General features: G+C 38.7%; 1 protein-coding gene across 1 annotated transcript in view; it reads left to right on the forward strand.

The window, feature by feature from the left end:
* Positions 1-22,604, forward strand: part of PTGER3 (prostaglandin E receptor 3) — a 215,532-nt gene that overhangs the window by 97,222 nt on the left and 95,706 nt on the right. The window lies entirely within an intron of this gene.

The following is a 22,604-nucleotide window of genomic DNA, read 5'->3' on the forward strand; positions in this document are numbered from 1 at the left end:
AGCGAGAATTCAGTTAACAAGACATAAATTCCACAAGATAGAAAAGGATGCCAAATGAAGGCAGGAAGATACCATGACCAAAGATATTTATGTAAAATGTGTAATTAATGTTTTGGAGATGTTGTCTTCTTCTGTGCTAAGGTGGGAACTAAAAGTCTTAAATCTGTATTCTGGTTATGCATCATTCAGTTACGCAGTAACCAGCTTAATTATCATTTTTCTGTCTTTGAAGAGTGAAAGCTGTGATACAGCTAAAGGCACTTTTGAAATGTCATAGAAAATAATAATGAAGCTAAATGATTAACTACTGAGGTGGAGCATTAAAAAAAAATCCAGGTATAGCTTCTGATTCACTCCTGCTGCTGCTGCTGCTAAGTTGCTTCAGTCGTGTCAGACTCTGTGCGACCCCAGAGACGGCAGCCCACCAGGCTCCCCCGTCCCTGGGATTCTCCAGGCAACAACACTGGCATGGGTTGCCATTTCCTTCTCCAATGCATAAAAGTGAACAGTGAGAGTGAAGTCGCTCAGTCATGTCCAACTCCTAGTGACCCCATGGACTGCAGCCCACCAGGCTCCTCCATCCATGGGATTTGCCAGGCAAGAGTACTGGAGTGAGGTGCCATTGCCTTCTTCAATTCACTCCTAGCAATTCAGTATTTCTTACAATTTCTTCTTGGGTGGCATACAAAAGGCAAAATTAATAAGTGATATAGTTATAAACTACCAAGTTTTGTTACTTTTTTATGGAATAAAAGGATCTGGTTTGTGTGAAATAAGAAATTCTATGGACTTCAAAAAAATACTTTGAGTCATTTACTATTTCTTACCTGATGTGCCCTTGTGTGTGCATGCTCAGTTGCTAAATTTTGACTGACTCTTTGTGACCCCATAGACTGTAGCCAACCAGGCTTCTCCATCCATAGGATTTCCCAAGCATAATTGCCTTTGTGCTGTGCTTAGTCGCTCAGTCATGTCCAACTGTTTGCAACCCCATGAACTGCAGCCCACCAGGCTCTTCTGTCCTTGGGGATTCTCCAGGCAAGAATACTGGAATGAGTTGCCATGCCCTGCTACAACCCAGGGACTGATCTTCCCAACCCAGGGATCGAATCCAGGTCTCCTGCATTGCGGGCAGATTGTTTACTGACTGAGCCCCCAGGGAAGCCCCAACATACTGGATTGGGTAGCCTATCCCTTCTCCAAGGGCTGTTCCTGACCCAGGAATTGAACCAGGGTCTTCTGCATTGCAGATGGATTCTTTACCAGCTGAACTACCAGGGAAGCCCTATAATTGCCTTTTTCTACCCATAAAGTCCACCAACATTTCTTTCCCTTATCTTTCTGTCCGCTTTCTTTCTCCTTCTTTTCTCTCTCTCAATCACCTAATTCAACGCCTATTTATTGTTGTGTGCTATGCCAAGGGCCATGCTGCCATCTACAAGGATATCTTGGAAAGAGATGATACTATAGTATCAGCAGTTTGGCAATAGAATCCAACACTGTGACTAACTGTCATTTCTGTCAGTGAAATGAAACCAAAATAGTTGAATTGTCCCTTTGGTACGGTTGAACCAGTTATGAATTATCTCTAAACTATAATTATTTTCACTTAAACTTGTATTGAAATGGCCTTAGGTAACTAGCACAAAACACGCTATACACATCCCTTTATTCAGGTTTAAATTCAACATGTTTTACTGAGCAAGTAGGATTTGCAGACATCATAGGGCTGTTTATACTCCTGTTACCTCTGTCTGTCCATCATCCAGCTATGTTTGTCTGTCATCTATTTACTATTTTATTATTACAAAAAAGGGTAAGGTTTACAGAGGCCTTGCCCAATGTCACTTAGCTAATGTAAGTAAGATTTCAGATCCAAGTTTAAGCTTTTTGATTCCAGGTTTATTGTTTTCCCTACAGCACAGTGCAATGTGAGAATTGTTGTAATGATATTTCATTTATAAGACAGTGTGATCTAGTAATAAAATCATGGGTTCTGGAATCAAATTTGGATTTAAATCTGGCTGTGCCATTCATTACCTCTATGAACTTGAGAGAGTTAATTTCATGGGGTTTCAGTGAATTAATCTGTAAACTAAAGACTATAATATTTGCTGTGAGGTTATTGTGATAAGGTATGTAAAATGAATGCAACACAATAGGTACTCAATAAGTATCAACTGTGATTAATTATTTGTCTAGACTTACCTCCAATAATATAATACAAGTCCTCAATTTCAACTATAAACTGGCTCCCTGACCATGTGGGTTGAAATATCATGGACAGAACCAACTTCAAATCCCTGAATGTTATTCTTCTTGATTCTAATACCTCATGGTTATTATTTTTGCCTACACAAAACCTACTCATCTCCCTCATGTTTGAATCACATCTTGTCCTTAGCCTTTGGACAATTTGAGTACAGAAGCCCCTCGTTACTCACAATTTTAGTTACCAGTGGTCAAACACAGACTGAAAATATTAAATGAAGATTCCAGAAATAAACAACTCATAAGTGTTTAAATTGCATGCCATTCTGAGTAGCCTGATAAAATCTCTTAGGGTCCCACTCTGTTTCACCTGGGATGTGAATCATCCTTTTTTCCAGCATATCCTATTCATTAGTCATGTGGTAGGTAGCCTACTTTGTTATCAATCCACCACTGAGGTTTTGCAGGGCTTGTATTTCAAGCATTTAATATGCTTCACACTTAACAAAGTTTCCAAAGCCCAAGAGCACTGATGCTGGTCATTCGGATATGCCAAAGAGAAGCTGTAAAGTACTTCCTTTAAGTGAAAGTTCTCTGTTTAATAAGAAAAGGAAAAAAAACCCAACATATGCTGAAGTTGCTAAAATATATGTTAAAAAAAAAGTCTATCTTTGAAATTGTGAAGGAGGAGAAAGAAATTTGTGCTAGTTTTGCTGACACACCTCAAACCACAAAAGTTACAGCCACAGTGTCATCAGTGCTTAGTTAAGGTGGAAAAGGCATTAAATTTGTAAATGAGTTATTTAGAGAAAGCAAGAGAGACCACATTCACTAACTTTTATTATAGCATAGTGTTATAATTGTTTTATTTTATTATTGGTTATCATTATTAATCTCTTACTGTACCTAATTTGTATATTAAATTTTTAAAACAGGTACATATGTACAGGAAAAAAAATGTAGTATATATATATATATAAGTGTGTGTGGGGTTCAGTACTATCTGCAGTGTCAAGCATTCACTAGGGTCTTGGACCATATTCTCTAAGAATAAGGGAGGACCACTGTGTCCTTGTTATTTTCTTACCTCTCTTTCCACTTCTGAACCTGTAGTGCTCATTTTGATAATTACTATATTACTCCTTAAATATTTTCATTATGCGTGTCTTTTTCCCCTAACAAAATTTTATTTCATGATGGACAGGACACATTTCTTATATTTTCTTCATGGGTCTCCTACCACTAGGACAGTATTTGACACCACAAAAAATGCTTATATGGTAAACTCTCAGCAAAGGTAACATTCATGGGTGATACTAGCTGTTGTAAATTTAAATGAATGTGATAGGAAGCCCTTTGTTTCCATGCTATTGTTCACCTTGGGAAATTTCATGTTAAACTTTCTCATTTAAAAATGCTACATTCAGGCAGAATAATCACATGCAGTTTAATATGATAATGTTTATTAAAAACTCTATATGGGAAAGTTTAAAGTAATAGGAAAAACTTGAAAAATAATGATTATTTGGTAAAGATATTGCTCAGACAATTAAGAATATCTTTGTCCAGTTAGTCTGAAATCTGATGTAGAGACAATATATATCAGTATAAAGTACTTTTGATACTTCTATCTTTAATCCACAGAAATGTATACATTGCATGCTAAATTCACCTGAGATAATAACCTCTGTAACATATGTTCTCAGATACTCTGGATCATGATTCAGTAATACATACTGATTTTTAACAAGTGTCTTCATCTACATTTTCTTTATTTTCCTCAATAAACAAGAGTTCTCATAATTGTATAATTGAAGACAGAACTAAACCTCAAAATAAAATAAATCTCTTTGGAACTCTGCCAAAAGAACGTTACACGTAGAAAATAGTGCTTGATCTACAATTTTATCACAATTATAGTAACTATTGTAAAGCTCAATGAAATACATATACAAAATGTATATGATATTAATATGCTTTAAAAGTGAGTAGTATAAACCTGGTTCTTGACTATGGATCTTCCCAACCCAAGGATCAAGCCCACGTCGCTTAATGTCTCCTGCACTGGCAGGCAGGGTGTTATCACTAGCACCACCTGGAAAACCTGTAAATCTGTATATATATCTTACAAGTGGACTATGGTCCATGAAATATATGAAAATTCAAACAGTGTTGAATTGATTTACATTTTTAGTGTCTACAAGAATGACTTTCAAAAATTCAATAAATAATGAAAACCAGGTTATAAGAAAACCATATAAGCTACTTAAGAGAACAAAAATGTTTTCAGTCTCTTCAGTAGTTGGAAGCACATTTAAAAGTCTAATGCGAAGATAATTTTTATTATTCAGGCACCTAAAGAATCTGAATAAAATATGCTTAGCTTGATATGCTTTTAATTAATCACTACACATACTTAGATGTTTAATGGTTGTCTTAAAAATATTTGTGCTTATGTTTTTCATAAATCCAGGCTTTTACTGAATATTTTAATTCAAAATATGTCTAGGCGTATCCCATAGATTAAAGTGTTTCTCTGTTTTATTAACATTTTCAGATTTCATTTTATTGTCATTATCTGAAGTATTTTGTGTAAAAATAATTTGAACAATATGCATTTTTAAGAGTCTTTGTAGCTTTTATTTTTTAAATTCTCAACCATATTGTAAACCCCCTGTGGGAAGGACCTCTGTTTTATATATTTTTTGTACCTACAGAGCCCAGCACTGTGCTTAACACAACTAAACTGTTCAATAAAAGCTTGATGGAGAGTCTAAGTGGCCTGACTGCAATCTATATTAGTAATGCCTGAGACACTTGGTGTGCTTGGTATGGGGAAGGGTGGCATTTGATCAGTCTTTAAATCTGAGTAGTGCAAAGAGTCTTCTTTAGACTTTTTGTAGAAAACAGCTGCAAATATTTGTAAAGAATGGGGCAATTGCTGTTAGAAAAAAAAAATGAGCTAAATGGAAATCTACATATAAAACTAACCTGTCTTTAGTTAGCTAAGTTATTTCTTACCTTGGTATAGGAGCTGAATTTTACTACACTTAGAATTAAATGAAGTGAAGATATGAAGAATGAATGAATGCTGCTGAAGATATATAGCTTGTGGAATAAGATGAACATAATTTTCACATATGAGGACAGTAGAAAATTTTCATTTTATGATTTTTTTTGAGCAAAGTATAGTGTTCTCTTTTTTGAAATAAGTATACCAGAGCTGTAGTAAATGAATACCATTATTAATTGATTTCTGACAGAAAGTTAGTGGCTGCTGGTTATGGTTTTTATCAGTTTGCTGCTGTCACGTTAGTCGTGTCCGACTCTGTGCGACCCCATAGACGGCAGCCCACCAGGCTCCCCCGTCCCTGGGACTCTCCAGGCAAGAACACTGGAGTGGGTTGCCATTTCCTTCTCCAATGCATGAAAGTGAAAAGTGAAAGGGAATTCGCTCAGTCGTGTCCGACTCTTCGCGACCGCACGGACTGCAGCCTACCAGGCTCCTCCATCCATGGGATTCACCAGGCAAGAGCACTGGAGTGGGATGCTATCGCCTTCTCCAATTTAGTTAACTTATAATTGAGATGCAGGTATACATAGAAAACATGAGAACTCAAGTAATAAGCACCAAAATACTATGGCATAGGAAGGGCAGAAGAGATTCCACACTAAAAAGCCACAGTGCCCTTTAAAATACAGTTAAACCAAAAGGAGACTACCAATAGAAATGCAGGATTAAAACAAAAGGATGTAAATTTGTTACAAGACTAGACAAAGTATGATTTAGTAATACATACTCCATAAATATTAACACTTGCTGATTGTTGTGGCGGTGGTGAGAGAGACTACTGCTTCTGCTGGTAAAGAATAGAAATAGATATTCAAGCAAAATTAAGTAAGTGTAAAACTAAGACGATTAAGAGAGAGTAGGGAAAATGTGGTAATATATATTTAATAAGACTGAAAAAAAAGGAAAAAAAGATTGAATTAACCTTCTTTTTATATAGCTAACCTTCTCTCCTGTTCTGTTAATTCTGTTTTTCTCAATTCTGTCTTTTCATCATCAATACCATGTTTTAAATCTATGCCTCCATCATTTCCCATCAGAATTACCCCAGTAGCCTCTGACCTGATTCTGTTCGTAGGCCCACTAGTCACCCTCCACATCTGCTATCAGAGTTTGGTTGGTGTTAATAAAGATGGTCTCTCAGGGCATCTGGTCATGAAGAGGAGTGCACTCTATGGTTGGCCCATAGGTCTAGTAGATTAGGATTACAGAGCCCAGTGATTGTGCTGCTCTTAATTTATCTTGTCACTACTGCTATGTTTCAAACACTACCCATTGGTACCACGTGGGAAACTGACAGACCCTAAAAGGCAATTCAAGGAGATTGGGTTCAGTGTTTCTCAAACTTACCCAATCATACTAGCCATTCTAAGTTTCTTTTATTAAAATAAAAATATCAGTCCCTTCCCTGGAGGTTGAGTCTAAAATTCTGGCATAAGACCTAGGATTTTATATTTTTAAAATAAACTTCTCCTAGGTGATTCTTCTCATCAGGCAGATGTGACAACATTGATGAAGTCTAGTGTTTTTCAAAGTGTATCCCCAGACCAATACTTTAGCATTATTAGGGAATTTATTAGAAATGTAAATTATATGGCCCCATCTGGCCCTGAATCAGAAACCTCAAGCCTGGAGCCCAGTAATCTGTGTTTTAGAAGCCCTCTGGGTGATTCTCATGCATGCCGAAGTTTGAGAACTCTGTATGTCAAATGTGGCCCACAGAGCTGGAAGTAGGGAGTGTACGTAGTTTAGGAAACTCCCCTAATCCAGATTCTCCTATGACTAGGTAAGTCATGACTTCAGTCCTAGTGCTGATTGCTGCTTTTCCCTTGACATCACTCCTTTCATATTTTCTAAAGAGCGGTGTGATTTTGTGGATTCCTTTTCAGTTTCCCAGTTGATCAGGATCCCTTCTCTCTTTCCTAATCACAAATATACTTCATTATTTATTTTCCTATGTGAAACCCTTCTGTTGCTTAACTTTCCCCATAAAAACATTGGCTGACTGCCCATCTGGCTCTAATAATTTATGATTGAGGCTCACACTTTTATCAAAATGTTTTTCAGTGTTAGGTTGTACCAGCCAGTTGCTATGATATTTTTTTTAAAAGCAAGGTATAATCAGATAACAAACTGTCTTATTCTCTCTTCTAAGGCTCATCTTTTTTCACTTTTTGGAAGGCCAAGGCAATGCTGAAAGATATTGTCTTTAAAAAACAAACAAACGTCATTTTGAAGGCTAACTAGGAACACTGTTAATGTGTAAATATCATTTAACATATAGGAACAGAGAAAAAAAGATGATCACCAAGGAGACTATTTGCTACCACAACAGTGAAGAAGTTGTATTAGTTTGCCAGGGCTGCCATTCCAAAGTACCACAGACCAAGCAGCTTAAACATCAGAATGTCTCTCATGGTTTTGGAGGATGGAAGCCCAACATCAAGGAGTTGGAAGGCTTGGTTTCCCCCTTGGACAGTGAGGGAGATTCTGATCCATGCTACTCTCCTAATTTCTGGTGGTTTGCTTGCAATCTTTGACATCATTTGACTTATAGACACTTCACCCCACATAGCTTTCTCCTTGTGTGTATGTCTCATGTCTAAATTTCTCTGTTTTTAAAAATAAGAGTATGAGTCCTATTGGATTAGAGGCCCATTCTATTCCAGCAAGACCTCATCTTAACATCTTTAGATGCCTAATGGCATCTAAAAATGAGCCTAATGGCATCTAAAAATGAGCCTATTTTCAAATAAGTTCACATTGTGAGGCACTAGTGTTCAGGACTTCACCATATGGATTTGACTGGGGCAAGAGGAAAAGTTCAATCATAACGGAATGGTTGGGTGATATAGGGAGGAAGTTGTACCTAAACTCCAAGATCACAAGACCTAAATGATGTTGCTTTGGGAATTTAATGGGGTTAGGAATGGAATAGAAATCTCAGTGACACATGCCAGTCCTGGCTCCAATTAGGAAAGACAACTCAAAAGTGATCATATTTCTGATACTGAAATATCTGGAAGTTTTCTCCATAAATAAACAGTAAAAAGGTCATAAAATCTGTGGTGGGAAACATTTTGTGTTTGTACCAGGTTTTAAATGGTCAAATTAAAATCAAATTGCTCTATTTATTCTGGGAAGAGTGGGAAGTTGTAAGAATTCTTGCACTTATGTTACCAGCTCAGATTGGTTTCACTGCTTTGAATAGTCACATTTTACTCTGGTAATTTCCAAATCAGAGCAATATACTCATCAAGATGTTGAAGACTGAAGGGAAACCAGATGTTACTCATTTAAAAGAGGATAATTAAGAATTTACAAAGTCATTTGAATAAGTGGGTATTCAAACAGGTATGAACCCAGAAGGTAATGATATGTCCAGTGATTGGCTTCTTGAGTCAGGTTGCTTATTTGGGGATTTTTATTTATGATTTCATGCCTGTACACAAGCCTTCAAAAGAACATGACAAGCAGTTGTATTTCTGCTTTATCTGCTCATTGAAGTCTCATCTTGAGTTAAGTGTCAATTGTTGACACCATGTCATGTGGGTGCTCTGGACACCGCTGAAAGCTATTCATGATCACATGGAACATTGTTCAGTGTTAATCTAGTGGGTTAGATTGGCTTAAAGTTGTACCAGTAAAATTCCACTGGCAGTACTTTTTCATTTCATCATTGTATGTATGTACACCCCCAAATAGTTTTAAAAGAAGAAAAACAGTGGTTGAAAAGACATGTACTTATGTTTCTGGGAAGTGATGCAATTGTTTTTGGTAAAATAATGAAACTTTCAGCATATTTCTAGAGTTCTTTTTGTATCAACACTTCTTGCTATGTTTTCATAGTCACGGTGGGAGATTTTGCCAACACCCGGCTATTACTAATCTGGTACAGAGCTGAACAAATTATTTTCTTGAAATGGTTCCTCAGTAAAACCTAATTATAAATGCCTGTAATTACTCAGGGTATCTGTCTATATACTAATGATTGTTGGAAATAGAGGGACTGCGTGATAGGATTCATTTGACAACACTCATTGTATACTTAACAATTTCACATTTCACGCCCTGAAACTGTACGAGCAACTAAGCCTTCTTTATGGTGGAGATAATTACCCAAAACTGTAGAGGTTCTGCTGTTAGGTGAAGGTAGCAAAAGCTACCTGAAGTGGCATAATAGCAAAAATTTAGCTAAGACCAGTCCTAGAATGGGTACCGAAAATTCCTCTGTCTCATAGCCTTGCATTAGATGTCTGGTCGGTTGTCTAAAAGATAACTGTAAAATTGGGTATAGTGATGAGATTAATGGTCCTGAAATGAATTTCTGTAACAATTTCACCCAGGAATAAGTGATAAAATCAACCAGGGCAAAAGTCTTTCAAGCAGAAGTTTCTTCTTTAGGAACAAATGACCAATTTCAAGTGGTACTATAAAAAGTGTTATTAAAAGGTTTTACAACACTTATACCTCTATGGAGGAAAGAGGTGAAGGACAGAATAATTCTCAGTTCAGTTAAGTTCAGTTGCTCAGTCATGTCCAACTCTTTATGACCCCATGAACTGCAGCAGGCCAGGCCTCCCTGTCCATCACCAACTCCCGGAGTTTACCCAAACTCATGTCCATTGAGTCGGAGATGCCATCCAGCCATCTCATCCTCTGTCTTCCCCTTCTCCTCCTTCCCCCAATGCCTCCCAGCATCAGAGTCTTTTCCAATGAGTCAACTCTTCACATGAGGTGGCCAAAGTACTGGAGTTTCAGCTTTAGCATCATTCCTTCCAAAGAAATCCCAGGGCTGATCTCCTTCAGAATGGACTGGTTGGATCTCCTTGCGGTCCAAGGGTCTCTCAAGAGTATTCTCCAACACCACAGTTCAAAAGCATCAATTCTTTGGAGCTCAGCCTTCTTCACAGTCCAATCTCACATCCATACATGACCACAGGAAAAACGATAGCCTTGACTAGATGGACCTTAGTCAGCCAAGTAATGTCTCTGCTTTTGAATATGCTATCTAGGTTGGCCATAACTTTTCTTCCAAGGAGTAAGCGTCTTTTAATTTCATGGCTGCAGTCACCATCTACAGTGATTTTGGAGCTCAAAAAGATAAAGTCTGACACTGTTTCCACGGTTTCCACATCTATTTCCCATGAAGTGATGGGACCGGATGCCATGATCTTCATTTTTGAATGTTGAGCTTTAAGCCAACTTTTTCGCTCTCCTCTTTCACTTTCATCAACAGGCTTTTTTGTTTCTCTTCACTTTCGGCCATAAGGGTGGTGTCATCTGCATATCTGAGGTTATTGATATTTCTCCCGGCAATCTTGATTCCAGCTTGTGTTTCTTCCAGTCCAACATTTCTCGTGATGTACTCTGCATATAAGTTAAATAAGCAGGGTGACAATATACAGTCTTGACGTACTCCTTTTCCTATTTGGAACCAGTCTGTTGTTCCATGTCCAGTTCTAACTGTTGCTTCCTGACCTGCATATAGGGTTCTCAAGAGGCAGGTCAGGTGGTCTGGTATTCCCATCTTTCAGAATTTTCCACAGTTTCTTGTGATCCACACAGTCAAAGGCTTTGGCATAGTCAATAAAGCAGAAGTAGATGTTTTTCTGGAACTCTCTTAATATTTTGATGATCCAGCAGATGTTGGCAATTTGATCTCTGGTTCCTCTGCCTTTTTTAAAGCCAGCTTGAACATCAGGGAGTTCACGGTTCACAAATTGTTGAAGCCTGGCTTGGAGAATTTTGAGCATTACTTTACTAGCATGTGAGATGAGTGCAATTGTGTGGTAAGTTTGAGCACTTTTTCGCATTGCCTTTCTTTGGAATTGGAATGAAAACTGACCATTTCCAGTCCTGCGGCCACTGCTGAGTTTTCCAAATTTGCTGGCATATTGAGTGCAGCACTTTCACAGCATCATGTTTCAGGATTTGAAACAGCTCAACTGGAATTCCATCACCTCCACTAGCTTTGTTCGTAGTGATGCTTTCTGAGGCCCCCTTGACTTCACATTCCAGGATGTCTGGCTCTAGATTAGTGATCACATCATCATGATTATTTGGGTTGTGAAGATCTTTTTTGTACAGTTCTTCTGTGTGTTCTTGCCATCTCTTATTAATATCTTCTGCTTCTGTTAGGTCTAGACCATTTCTGTCCTTTATTGAGCCCATCTTTGCATGAAATGTTCCCTTGGTATCTCTAATTTTTTGAAGAGATCTCTAGTCTTTCTCATTCTGTTGTTTTCCTCTATTTCTTTGCATTGATCACTGAAGAAGGCTTTCTTATCTCTTCTTGCTATTCTTTGGAACTCTGCATTCAGATGCTTCTATCTTTCCTTTTCTCCTTTGCTTTTTGCCTCTCTTCTTTTTACAGCTATTTGTAAGGCCTCCCCAGACAGCCATTTTGCTTTTTTGCATTTCTTTTCCATGGGGATGGTCTTGATCCCTGTCTCCTGTACAATGTCACGAACCACATTCCATAGTTCATCAGGCACTCTACCTATCAGATCTAGGCCCTTAAATCTATTTCTCACTTCCACTGTATAACCATAAGGGATTTGACTTAGGTCATACCTGAATGGTCTAGCGGTTTTCCCGATTTTCTTCAATTTAAGTCTGTATTTGGTAATAAGGAGTTCATGATCTGAGCCACAGTCAGCTCCTGGTCTTGTTTTGGTTGACTGTATAGAGCTTCTCCATCTTTGGCTGCAAAGAATATAATCAATCTGATTTCGGTGTTGACCATCTGGTGATGTCCATGTGTAGAGTCTTCTCTTGTGTTGTTGTAACAGGGTGTTTGGTATGACCAGTGCATTTTCTTGGCAAAACTCTTAGTCTTTGCCCTGCTTCATTCCGCATTCCAAGGCCAAATTTGTCTGTTACTCCAGGTGTTTCTTGACTTCCTACTTTTGCATTCCAGTCCCCTCTAATGAAAAGGACATCTTTTTTGGATGTTAGTTCCAAAATGTCTTGTAGGTCTTCATAGAACCATTCAACTTCAGCTTCTTCAGCATTACTGGTTGGGGCATAGACTTGGATAACTGTGATATTGAATGGTTTGCCTTGGAGACGAACAGAGATCATCCCGTCGTTTTTGAGATTGCATCCAAGTACTGCATTTCGGACTCTTTTGTTGACCATGATGGCTACTCCATTTCTTCTGATGGATTCCTGCCCGCAGTAGTAGATTTAATGGTTGTCTGAGTTAAATTCACCCATTCCAGTCCATTTTAGTTCGCTGATTCATAGAATGTCAACGTTCACCCTTGCCATCTCTTGTTTGACCACTTCCAATTTGCCTTGATTCATGGGCCTGACATTCCAGGTTCCTATGCAATATTGCTCTTTACAGCATCGGACCTTGCTTCTATCACCAGTCACATCCACAGCTGGGTACTGTTTTTGCTTTGGCCCCATCCCTTCATTCTTTCTGGAGTTATTTCTCCACTGATCTCCAGTAGCATAATGGGCACCTAATGACCTGGGGAGTACCTCTTTCGGTATCCTATCATTTTGCCTTTTCATATTGTTCATGGGGTTCTCAAGGCAAGAATACTGAAGTGGCTTGCCATTACCTTCTCCAGTGGACCACATTCTGTCAGACCTCTCCACCATGACCCATCTGAAGAGAAATCCAAGTAAGATGGTAGGTGTTGCAAGAGGGCATCAGAGGGCAGACACACTGAAACCATACTCACAGAAATCTAGTCAATCTAATCACTCTAGGACCACAGCCTTGTCTAACTCAATGAAACCAAGCCAAGCCATGCCTGCATATCTAAGGTTATTGATATTTCTCCCAGCAATCTTGATTCCAGCTTTTGCTTCATCCAGCCCAGCATTTCTCATGATATACTCTGCATAGAAGTTAAATAAGCAGGGTGACAATATACAGCCTTGACGTACTCCTTTTCCTATTTGGAATCAGTCTGTTGTTCCATGTCCAGTTGTAACCATCGCTTCCTGACCTGCATATAGGTTCCTCAAGAGGCAGGTCAGGTGGTCTGGTATTCCCATTTCTTTCAGAATTTTCCACAGGGCCTTCTAATCTCTGCTGATAGAACAGTATCAGATCATTAAGAGAAAGAAAAGTATCTCCACATAATTTTTGAATTATTCTTATTAGGGATTTTTCTTTCATTCCTTCTCTTGCTCCCTCCCTTCTCTCCTTCCTCCCTTTCTCACTACCTCCCTACTTCCCTCCCTTCCTGCTTTTCATCTGATACTCCTTAAGTTAATAAAATCTTGACTATTTGTTTCTTGGGAATAGGAATCAGAGATAATGTGAATCTATAGGATGCAAAGGGAAAACAAAAGTAACATTTTCTAAAAGTTACAAGTATATAAATGCTTTCTATTCACTATATCATATAATACTAACATTCTATGAGATTGTTAATTCAAATTTCCATTTTAGAGATGAAAAACTTCCATTTTAGGCCTATCTCTACATTATGACTTAATTACCTTACTTTCCCAAAATCTATAACTTCAGATGATCAAAACAGTGTTGAAATCCAGATTTGTCTAGCTACAAATCCTGTGTTTTCATTGTATCTTCCAAGATGTTTCCAGTGTTTAAAATTGAGAAGCGCTAGAATATTATAAATTATATTAGCCACTGCTGCTGCTGCTGCTCAGTCGCTTCAGTCGTGTCCGACTCTGTGCGACGCCATAGACAGCAGCCCACCAGGCTCCCCCATCCCTGGGATTCTCCAGGCAAGAACACTGGAATGGGTTGCCATTTCCTTCTCCAATGTATGAAAGTGAAAAGTGAAAGTGAAGTCACTCAGTCGTGTCTGACTCTTCATGACCCCATGGGCTGCAGCCCACCAGGCTTCTCCATCCATGGGATTTTCCAGGCAAGAGTACTGGAGTGAGATGCCATTGCCTTATCCTATTAGCCACTATTAAATAACTATAGTTTCTTAAAGAAATGATGGGACTCAAAACTTTAACATCCTTCTTCATTTCCTACTCTTTTCATTCGCATAGGAAGTAATTGCTTTCTCTGAAACCATGAGTATTATTCTTAGCCAGAATACATGGCCATACAGGACACATCACCTTAATTTTATTTTCTAGAATATATTTATAGTTTTTTTTAACCTTCATGTGTCTTGTTTTTGTTTTTCAGTTATTTTATAAATGTAGAAAGCATAATTTCACATTCTCAATTATATGACTAGTGAGAGATACATGCATTTCATGACACTGTTCTATTAAAGTCTAGAAATGTTATCAAATTTGCTCCTCCCAGACAGGAAAAAATACTATGATGATGATAAAGAGAAAGTGTATCACACTTGAAATCCGAGCTAATGGTTTTGGATATATATTCTTCTGCTTCCCATCTATGTGAATTTGGTAAATGATTTAAAAGCTTTACACTTTAGTTCTATCATCTGCCATGATAATCTCAATGCCTTTTTGATTGCACTAAAGCTTAACGTGGAGATAACACATAAAGGCATTGTACATTTTCAAGTCATGCAGGTGCACAAACACACAGCACTAGTACTGCCAGTCCCTACTTCTGAGCCCAGAGATTCTGCCAAACTATCATGGTAATTTCCCAGCAGATTCTGGACAGTCTCATAAATGGAAGCCTTATCAAAGTCTTCTTTAAGAACTACACAGGAGACCTACCCAACTTAGTGGATCTAACAAGCCTGTGGAATCCTCTCTGGCATCCTGGGTTTGGGTGAAAGGTACCCTGCTTCCCTTCATCTGAATGCCATGAGATGAATACCATTTTAGAGTTTTGGTCCATTAACTCAAGTTATTTCCTATTAAAATGCAGCTATTTTAATGCATGGTTTAATGAGTGATACAGACTTTTCTGGGAGCAGTTTGTAGCAGAGGGGTTGGAAAAAGGCAAAGAAAGCATTAAGTTACATAGAGAAGAGGGAAGAGCATACTCATGACTAGGAAGAAGTTTGCATGGAGAAGAAGAAAGGGGAAGTGAAGGGATAAGTGACAATTCCCCCCCACCCCTCATTTTTGCATCCCCTTCAGATTCAGTCCTACCTACATAGATATTTCCTTTTTGACTGCTAGTCAATTTACCATTGTGCTGTGCTTAGTCATTCAGTCATGTCCGACACCATGGACTATAGCCCACCAGGCTCTTCTGTCCGTGGAGATTCTCCAGGCAAGAATACTGGAGTGAGTTGCCATGCCTTCCTCCAGGGGATCTTCCCAACCCAGGGATTGAACCCAGGTCTCCCATGTTGCAGGTGGATTCTTTACCATCTGAGCCACTAGAGAAGCCCTAACCCTCACAAAAATAACTATTTATATTGAATATCATCTATGATTTTGCATCCTTACAGGCACTTGACATGTTAAATTGCCATAGAACAACTATGCTACTATCTCTGTTTAACAGCTGAGTAAAAAAAGGCTCAGAGAGAGAGTAAGGTACAGAGACTGGATTAAAACCAGGTCCATTTCAACCCAAACCTTCTCATTTTCTGCCAGCTCTACCATCTGTCATGCTTCTCTGACTTGGAAATTTGAATTTTCCTTTATGTCAAGAACATGAAGGAACTTATGTCAAGGAGATGAGGCTGTGTAGCAGCAGCAACAACAATAAACCTCTAAATCTTAGTGTCTTAAAACAATCAAGTTCTTTTGACTTCATACCACATGTCTGCTGAGGGTCAGGTGGGTAGACTTGGCTGCAGATCTTCCTGCTCAGACACCTGGGCTAGCTAACAAAGGCTTCAAACATCACCAGACCCTGTAGTGGGGGAGGGGAGAATTGGATAGTGGCTCCTAATTACTTCCAGAGCAAGGAGTATGCCAAGTCAACCCAAGAGGGTGAAGAAATACAAGCCTATCACATACCAAAAAAGAAGAAATGAAAGTACAGGTGAGCAAAATCTCCACAGTAAATATAGAATAAAAATGAAAAAAAAATTTAAAAAACTGCTGAAGTACTGAGTTTACTAAGAGCAAGGTCCTTTTGAGTTTAGCTTTTGAACCCAAGCCTACTTATTTCAAGCCTTATCAATGTGTTGACTTGGTGAGGCAGGAGATATCAGCAACTAGTCATTTTAAACACAGGCAGAGATGTGTATTTTTAGCAAAGTTGAAAAAACAGGTTGATCACTCAAATTACCCAATTTAGACTTATGGTAAGAACAGTATATGATTCAGAATTGCTACAGATCTGGAAGAAATATGGGTATTATAACATTTTGTACTGGTGGAATTTGATGCCCCTTTCAGACGAAATGAAGTTATGGATTTGTGAACTGGAAATCTGTAAACTGTCCAGGTTATCAAAGCATGGTCTAATTCAAAATCATTTGACTGGCAAAGTCTTCTATTCTCAGGACTCTATAAAACCTTCATTGACCCTGCAGTAACAAAGTGAAAAGTGAGATGCAGTGGAAAGGGTTTTAGAGAAGGCAATGTATTTAGCTTCATCCTGAAGTTGCTGTAAGAGTTTGATTTCCTATTCTTTAAGGCTATTTTATCATCTGTTATGTGGGGGATATTAATAAATAAATGTGGCAAGTACTAACACAAAATATATCTCTACCTCTAAAATACATCTTTAAACTGTCTATTTCCTTCCATTTTTAATACTCCTAATGTAGGAGAAACATTTCTCAGCTTGACTGCCACCGATAACTTCCTAATGATTTTTCTATTTCTCCTCTTGCTTCCAACTCAGTAGTAAGGATCTTTCTTATCCCAGGGCCTTTGCACATGCTACCCCACTCTTTCTGCTGTCCCACTCTTCTTTTTTTTTTTTTCTATTTCCTACTTGGACAGCTTTATTTATTCCTTTGATTAACAATAAAATCCTTTCTTAAAGCAGTCTTTCTTGATCTTTCTATCTGTTGTTGTTTCCTCTTATTATTTGCTATTTCTGCTTATTTGTATCATTCATGGTGCTGATCCTAATTTGTCTTTGTTTTTGTTTGTTTACTTCCTTGTTTTCTGTACTGAAATGTAACTTTCACCAGTGCAGAGATTGGCTTGTTCTTGTACAGCCTTGTCGCTGCCAAGTGTAATGCCTGCCACACTGTAGGTATCAAAGAAATATACATATAATGAAAGAAGGGGCTGTTGTGAAGAGTGAGATAAAGTTGATCCTTAAGTACCTAGGTGGTGCTCAGTAAATATGGTATTCCTTCCTTTTACTTTACCAAGTGAGTGTGAAAGTCACTCAGTTGAGTCCAACTATGCGATCCCATGGACTATACAGTCCATGGAATTCTCCAGGCCTGAATACTGGAGTGGGTAGCCTTTCCCTTCTCCAGGGGATCTTCCCAACCCATGGATTGAATCCAGGTCTCCCACATTGCAGGTGGATTCTTTACCAGCTGAGGCACAAGGGAAGCATGAGAATACTGGAGTGGGGAGCCTATCTCTTCTCCAGAGGATCTTCCCAATCCAGGAATTGAACTGGAATCTCCTGCACTGCAGGCAGATTATTTACCAACTGAGCTATCAGGAGCCCCCCACCCCCCAGTGTTACCCAATCAATCTTCACCTCTTCTAACCTATATGTATCCCTGCTGAAGATACACTGGCACGTCTCCCCATCACCTATGAATGTCCTAGAACTCTAACTAAACGCTAATGATACTGAAGTACAGAGAACAGATGAGGTTACTCTTGGCTTTAATACATTTGTCTTTAAATACATCTGTTGTTTTTGTGAATTATGCACTGACACCCTTATATGACTTCTATGCCAAACTTGGAGATTAGTAATTAGCTAGCAAACATATATTTCTTACTGTCTCTTCCTACAGGTGCTATAGTATCTCTCAATTTGTCTCGAGCAGTGGTATTGCAAAATTATTTGAATTTTTATTGCCATTTTTCTCTTATTTAAAACTGATTAGAAATGAAAATATAAATATGCATAAAGTAGTGATTAAAACTTCAGGGTAAGAATACAATTAAGACAAAGGTGAAAATAATTAAGCATGTAATGGATAGTTAACATTTAGATTTTATGAACACATTGAAATTAAAATGATTAATACTGTATTTACAAAGGAAAAGAGTAAATTTAAAGACCAGCATGACATGCTAGAATTTATTATCAGATATTATATCCGAAAGGTGAGGCATAATTATGAAATTTGCATCAGTTCAGTTCCCTGTGGGACAGAATTTCATTCTAAAATACATCTCTTGGGACTTCCCTGGAGGCCCGGTGGTTAAGACTTTGCCTTCCAATGCATGGGGTGCTGGTTCAATCCCTGGTTGGCGAACTAAGATCCCACATGCCTCATAGCCAAAAAAACCGGTTGTAACAACTTGTAAGAACCAATATTTAACAAAATAAATAAAGACTTCTTAAAAAGTAACCCACATCAAAAAAAAATCTAAAAAACAAAATACATTTCTTGCATCTTTGGCTTTATTTTGTGTTTTCAGTCTGATTTTGTCTGAAAGTACTGATTTGCTAATGAAGCATGCTCTTTTTCTCTCTGAAAGATGGACCAACTTGCTCCCTCCATTTACTTTTGAGGAAATTATCACTCAGTGAAATGAAGGAATTAGTCCTACAGGCCCATCTCAATTCTTCTTGATCAGTTGCCTGAATTATTTTAGAGTTGAGTTCTGCAGGCAGAGAGACCAGTATTTATTTGAAAGAAACCCTGCATGGTTCCAAACTAATATTCATTTATAAGTGGTATCCATTTTGAAGTGGGAAATATTTACCAGTGGACAGCCAACAATTCTAGAGGCACAAGAAGAAAGACCCTCAGGTGTCTTTTACTTTGTTTTCTTCTTGGTTAATCACTTCCTAAGCAAAAAAAATGTTTACATCAGTCTGTTTCTCCTTTAAGATCCATGAAGGTCAACCTGTGGGGACTGCACCTTGTGTTTCTAAAACAACTCTGCTTCAATTAATCAGGTCTAGAAGAATGTTCCTGACTTTCTACAAGCCATTTGTGCTTCTTAACTTTTGGCAGTTTCTGCTGGAATCTGCCTCTGAACCATGACATAGTCACTTTTTAAATTTGGTGTGTCCCGCAATCACTAACATTGGCCATGTTGTTAATATTGCTCTGAATTTGCAGAATGGAGTTTGGAATTAAGTCCGTATTTCCTAGCATTTAATCTAGAACAAGCCTGTATCTATTTTTCCTTCATTGAAATTACCCTCCTGATTGCACTGCTGCTGCTAAGTCACTTCAGTCGTGTCCAACTCTGTGCGACCCCATAGACAGCAACCCACCAGGCTCCCCCGTCCCTGGGATTCTCCAGGCAAGAACACTGGAGTGGGTTGCCATTTCCTTCTCCAATGCATGAAAGTGAAAAGTGAAAGTGAAGTCACTCAGTCGTGTCCGACCCTCAGCGACCCCATGGACTGTAGCCTTCCAGGCTCCTCCGTCCATGGGATTTTCCAGGCAAGAGTACTGGAGTGGGGTGCCATTGCCTTCTCCACCTGATTGCACTAGCCTCATTTTAAGTTTTCAATGGATTTGTGAACTGAAAATCTGCAAACAGCTAGAATTTATTACCAGGTATTATGTCTAAAAGGTACAGAAAGCTGTATTGATCAGCTCTGCTCTGGAGTACCCAAAGCATCACTTATCTGTGGTACATGCATTTCTTAACATAAGACAACGTGACCAAAATGCAAGCAGCCCCAACTGGAATACGTTAGTGACAATGTAGCAACTCTTTAGCAAGCTGAATCTCAGTACAGATGTCCCTGACATTTTCTTCTTTTCGATTAATGATGCATATCACTGCTTTCCAAACTGTTTCACAATGCTTACAAAATCCATCATGACCTTTACCATTTGTCTAAATTCATCATCCTTCTCTCCCTTGGAATGTACTCTTCTGAACTACTTTACATGTCTTGACTGCAATTTTAAACATGCCATTCCGTTTGTCTGGAATGTTCTTCTCTTCCCACTCAGTCTCTCAAGTGTACTCTGGTGTTGTGGGGCACCAGAAGAGGAGGTCCCTTGAACTCTTTGGACAATTTAGAGAAGTGGGGTTTATTTAATGTTGCTTGACTATTCATATCATTCAATAACCAGAAAGCAATCTAGGACTTAGGGAGAAAGTTGAACTGTATTTTGCACATCAGTTCAGTTCAGTTCAGTTCAGTCGCTCAGTCATGTCCAACTCTTTGTGATCCCATGAATGGCAGCATGCCAGGCCTCCCTGTCCATCACCAACTCCCGGAGTTCACTCAAACTCATGTCCATCGGGTCAGTGATGCCATCCAGCCGTCTCATCCTGTCGTCCCCTTCTCCTCCTGCCCCCAATCCCTCCCAGCATCTTTCTTTTCATGGGGTTCTCAAGGCAAGAATACTGAAGTGGTTTGCCATTCCCTTCTCTAGTGCATAGACAATGATAAAATACTTAACTTCTTAAGGGAATGGATCTTAACTCTAGGGACTTAAACTATTGCAAGTCAATTGTATAGAAACAAACCTTTTGTATCTTTGTCTGTAGGCATGTCCATACATGTCCACATGTTTGTGTGTGTGTGTGTGTGTGTGTGTGTGACTTCTTCCTCATCACTAAAACTTTTCTCTCAAACCCTTTACCCCACATATGAGGAGTAACATGGAGCTCTGTGAATAAGGCATAAATTATATCTGAATATATTTAGATCATGAACTCCCTATTGCCAAATTCAGACTTAAATTGAAGCTACTAGGGGAAACCACTAGATAATTCAGGTATGAACTAAATCAAATCCCCTATGATTATATAAACTGGAAGTGACAAACATATTCAAGGGATAGATCTGATAGACAGAGTGCCTGATGAACTATGGATGGAGGTTTGTGACATTGTACAGGAGACAGGGATCAAGACCATCTCCAAGAAAAAGAAATGCAAAAAGGCAAAACGCTTGTCTAAAGAGGCCTTACAAATAGCTGTGAAAAGAAGAGAAGCTACAGGCAAAGGAGAAAAGGAAAGATATACCCAAATGAATGCAGAGCTCCAAAGAATAGCAAGAAGAGATAAGAAAACTGTCCTCACTGATCAATGCAAGGAAATAGAGGAAAACAATAGAATAGGAAAGACTAGAGATCTCTCCAAGAAAATTAGAGATACCAAGGGAACATTTCATACAAAGATAGGCACAAAAAAGGACAGAAATGGTATGGACCTAGCAGAAGCAGAAGATATTAAGAAGAGGTGGCAAGAATACACAGACAAACTATACAAAAAAGATCTTCACAACCCAGTTAATCATGATGGTGTGGTCACTCACCTAAAGCCAGACATCCTGGAATGTGAAGTCAAGTGGGCCTTAGGAAGCATCACTATGAACAATGCTAGTGGAGATGGAATTCCAACTGAGCTATTTCAAATCCTAAAAGATGATGCTGTGAAAATGCTTTACTCAATGTGCCAGCAAGTTTGGAAAACTCAGCAATAGCCACAGGACTGGAAATGGTCAGTTTTCATTCCATTCCCAAAGAAAAGCAATGCCAAAGAATGTTCAAACAACCACACAATTGCACTCATCTCACATGCTAACAAATTAATGCTCAAAATTCTCCAAGCCAGGCTTCAACAGTACATGAACTGTAAAATTCCAGATGTTCAAGCTGGTTTTAGAAAAGGCAGAAGAACCAGAGATCGAATTGCCAATATCCACTGGATCCTCGAAAAAGCAAGAGAGTTCCAGGAAAACATCTACTTCTGCTTTCCTGAGTATGCCAAAGCCTTTGACTGTGTAGATCACAACAAACTGGAAAATTCTGAAAGAGATGGGAATAACTAAACCACCTTACCTTCCGCCTGGGAAATCTGTATGCAGGTCAAGAAGCAACAGTTAGAACTGGACATGGAACAACAGACTGGTTCCAAATTGAGAAAGGAGTATTATTGTATGCAGATGACACCACCCTTATGGCAGAAAGTGAAGAGGATCTAAAGAGCCTCTTGGTGAAAGTGAAAGAGGAGAGTGGAAAAGTTGACTTAAAACTCAACATTCAGAAAACTAAGATCATGGCATCCACGGCAAATAGATTGGGAAGCAGTGGAAACAGTGACAGACTTCATTTTCTGGGGTTCCAAAATCACCGCAGATGGTGACTGCAGCCATGAAATTAAAAGATGCTTGCACCTTGGAAGAAAAGCTATGACCAACTTAGATAGCATATTACAAAGAAGAGATGTTACTTTGCTGACAAAGGTCTGTCTAGTCAAAGCTATGGTTTTTCCAGTAGTTATATATGGATGTGAGAGTTGGACTGTAAAGAAAGTTGAGTGCAGAAGAACTGATGCTTTTGAATTGTGGCGTTGGAGAAGACTGTTGAGAGTCCCTTGTACTGCAAGGGGATCCAACCGGTCAATC

This window comes from Budorcas taxicolor, chromosome 3, assembly GCF_023091745.1.
Source record: "Budorcas taxicolor isolate Tak-1 chromosome 3, Takin1.1, whole genome shotgun sequence".
In the NCBI taxonomy this organism is placed as follows: domain Eukaryota; kingdom Metazoa; phylum Chordata; class Mammalia; order Artiodactyla; family Bovidae; genus Budorcas; species Budorcas taxicolor.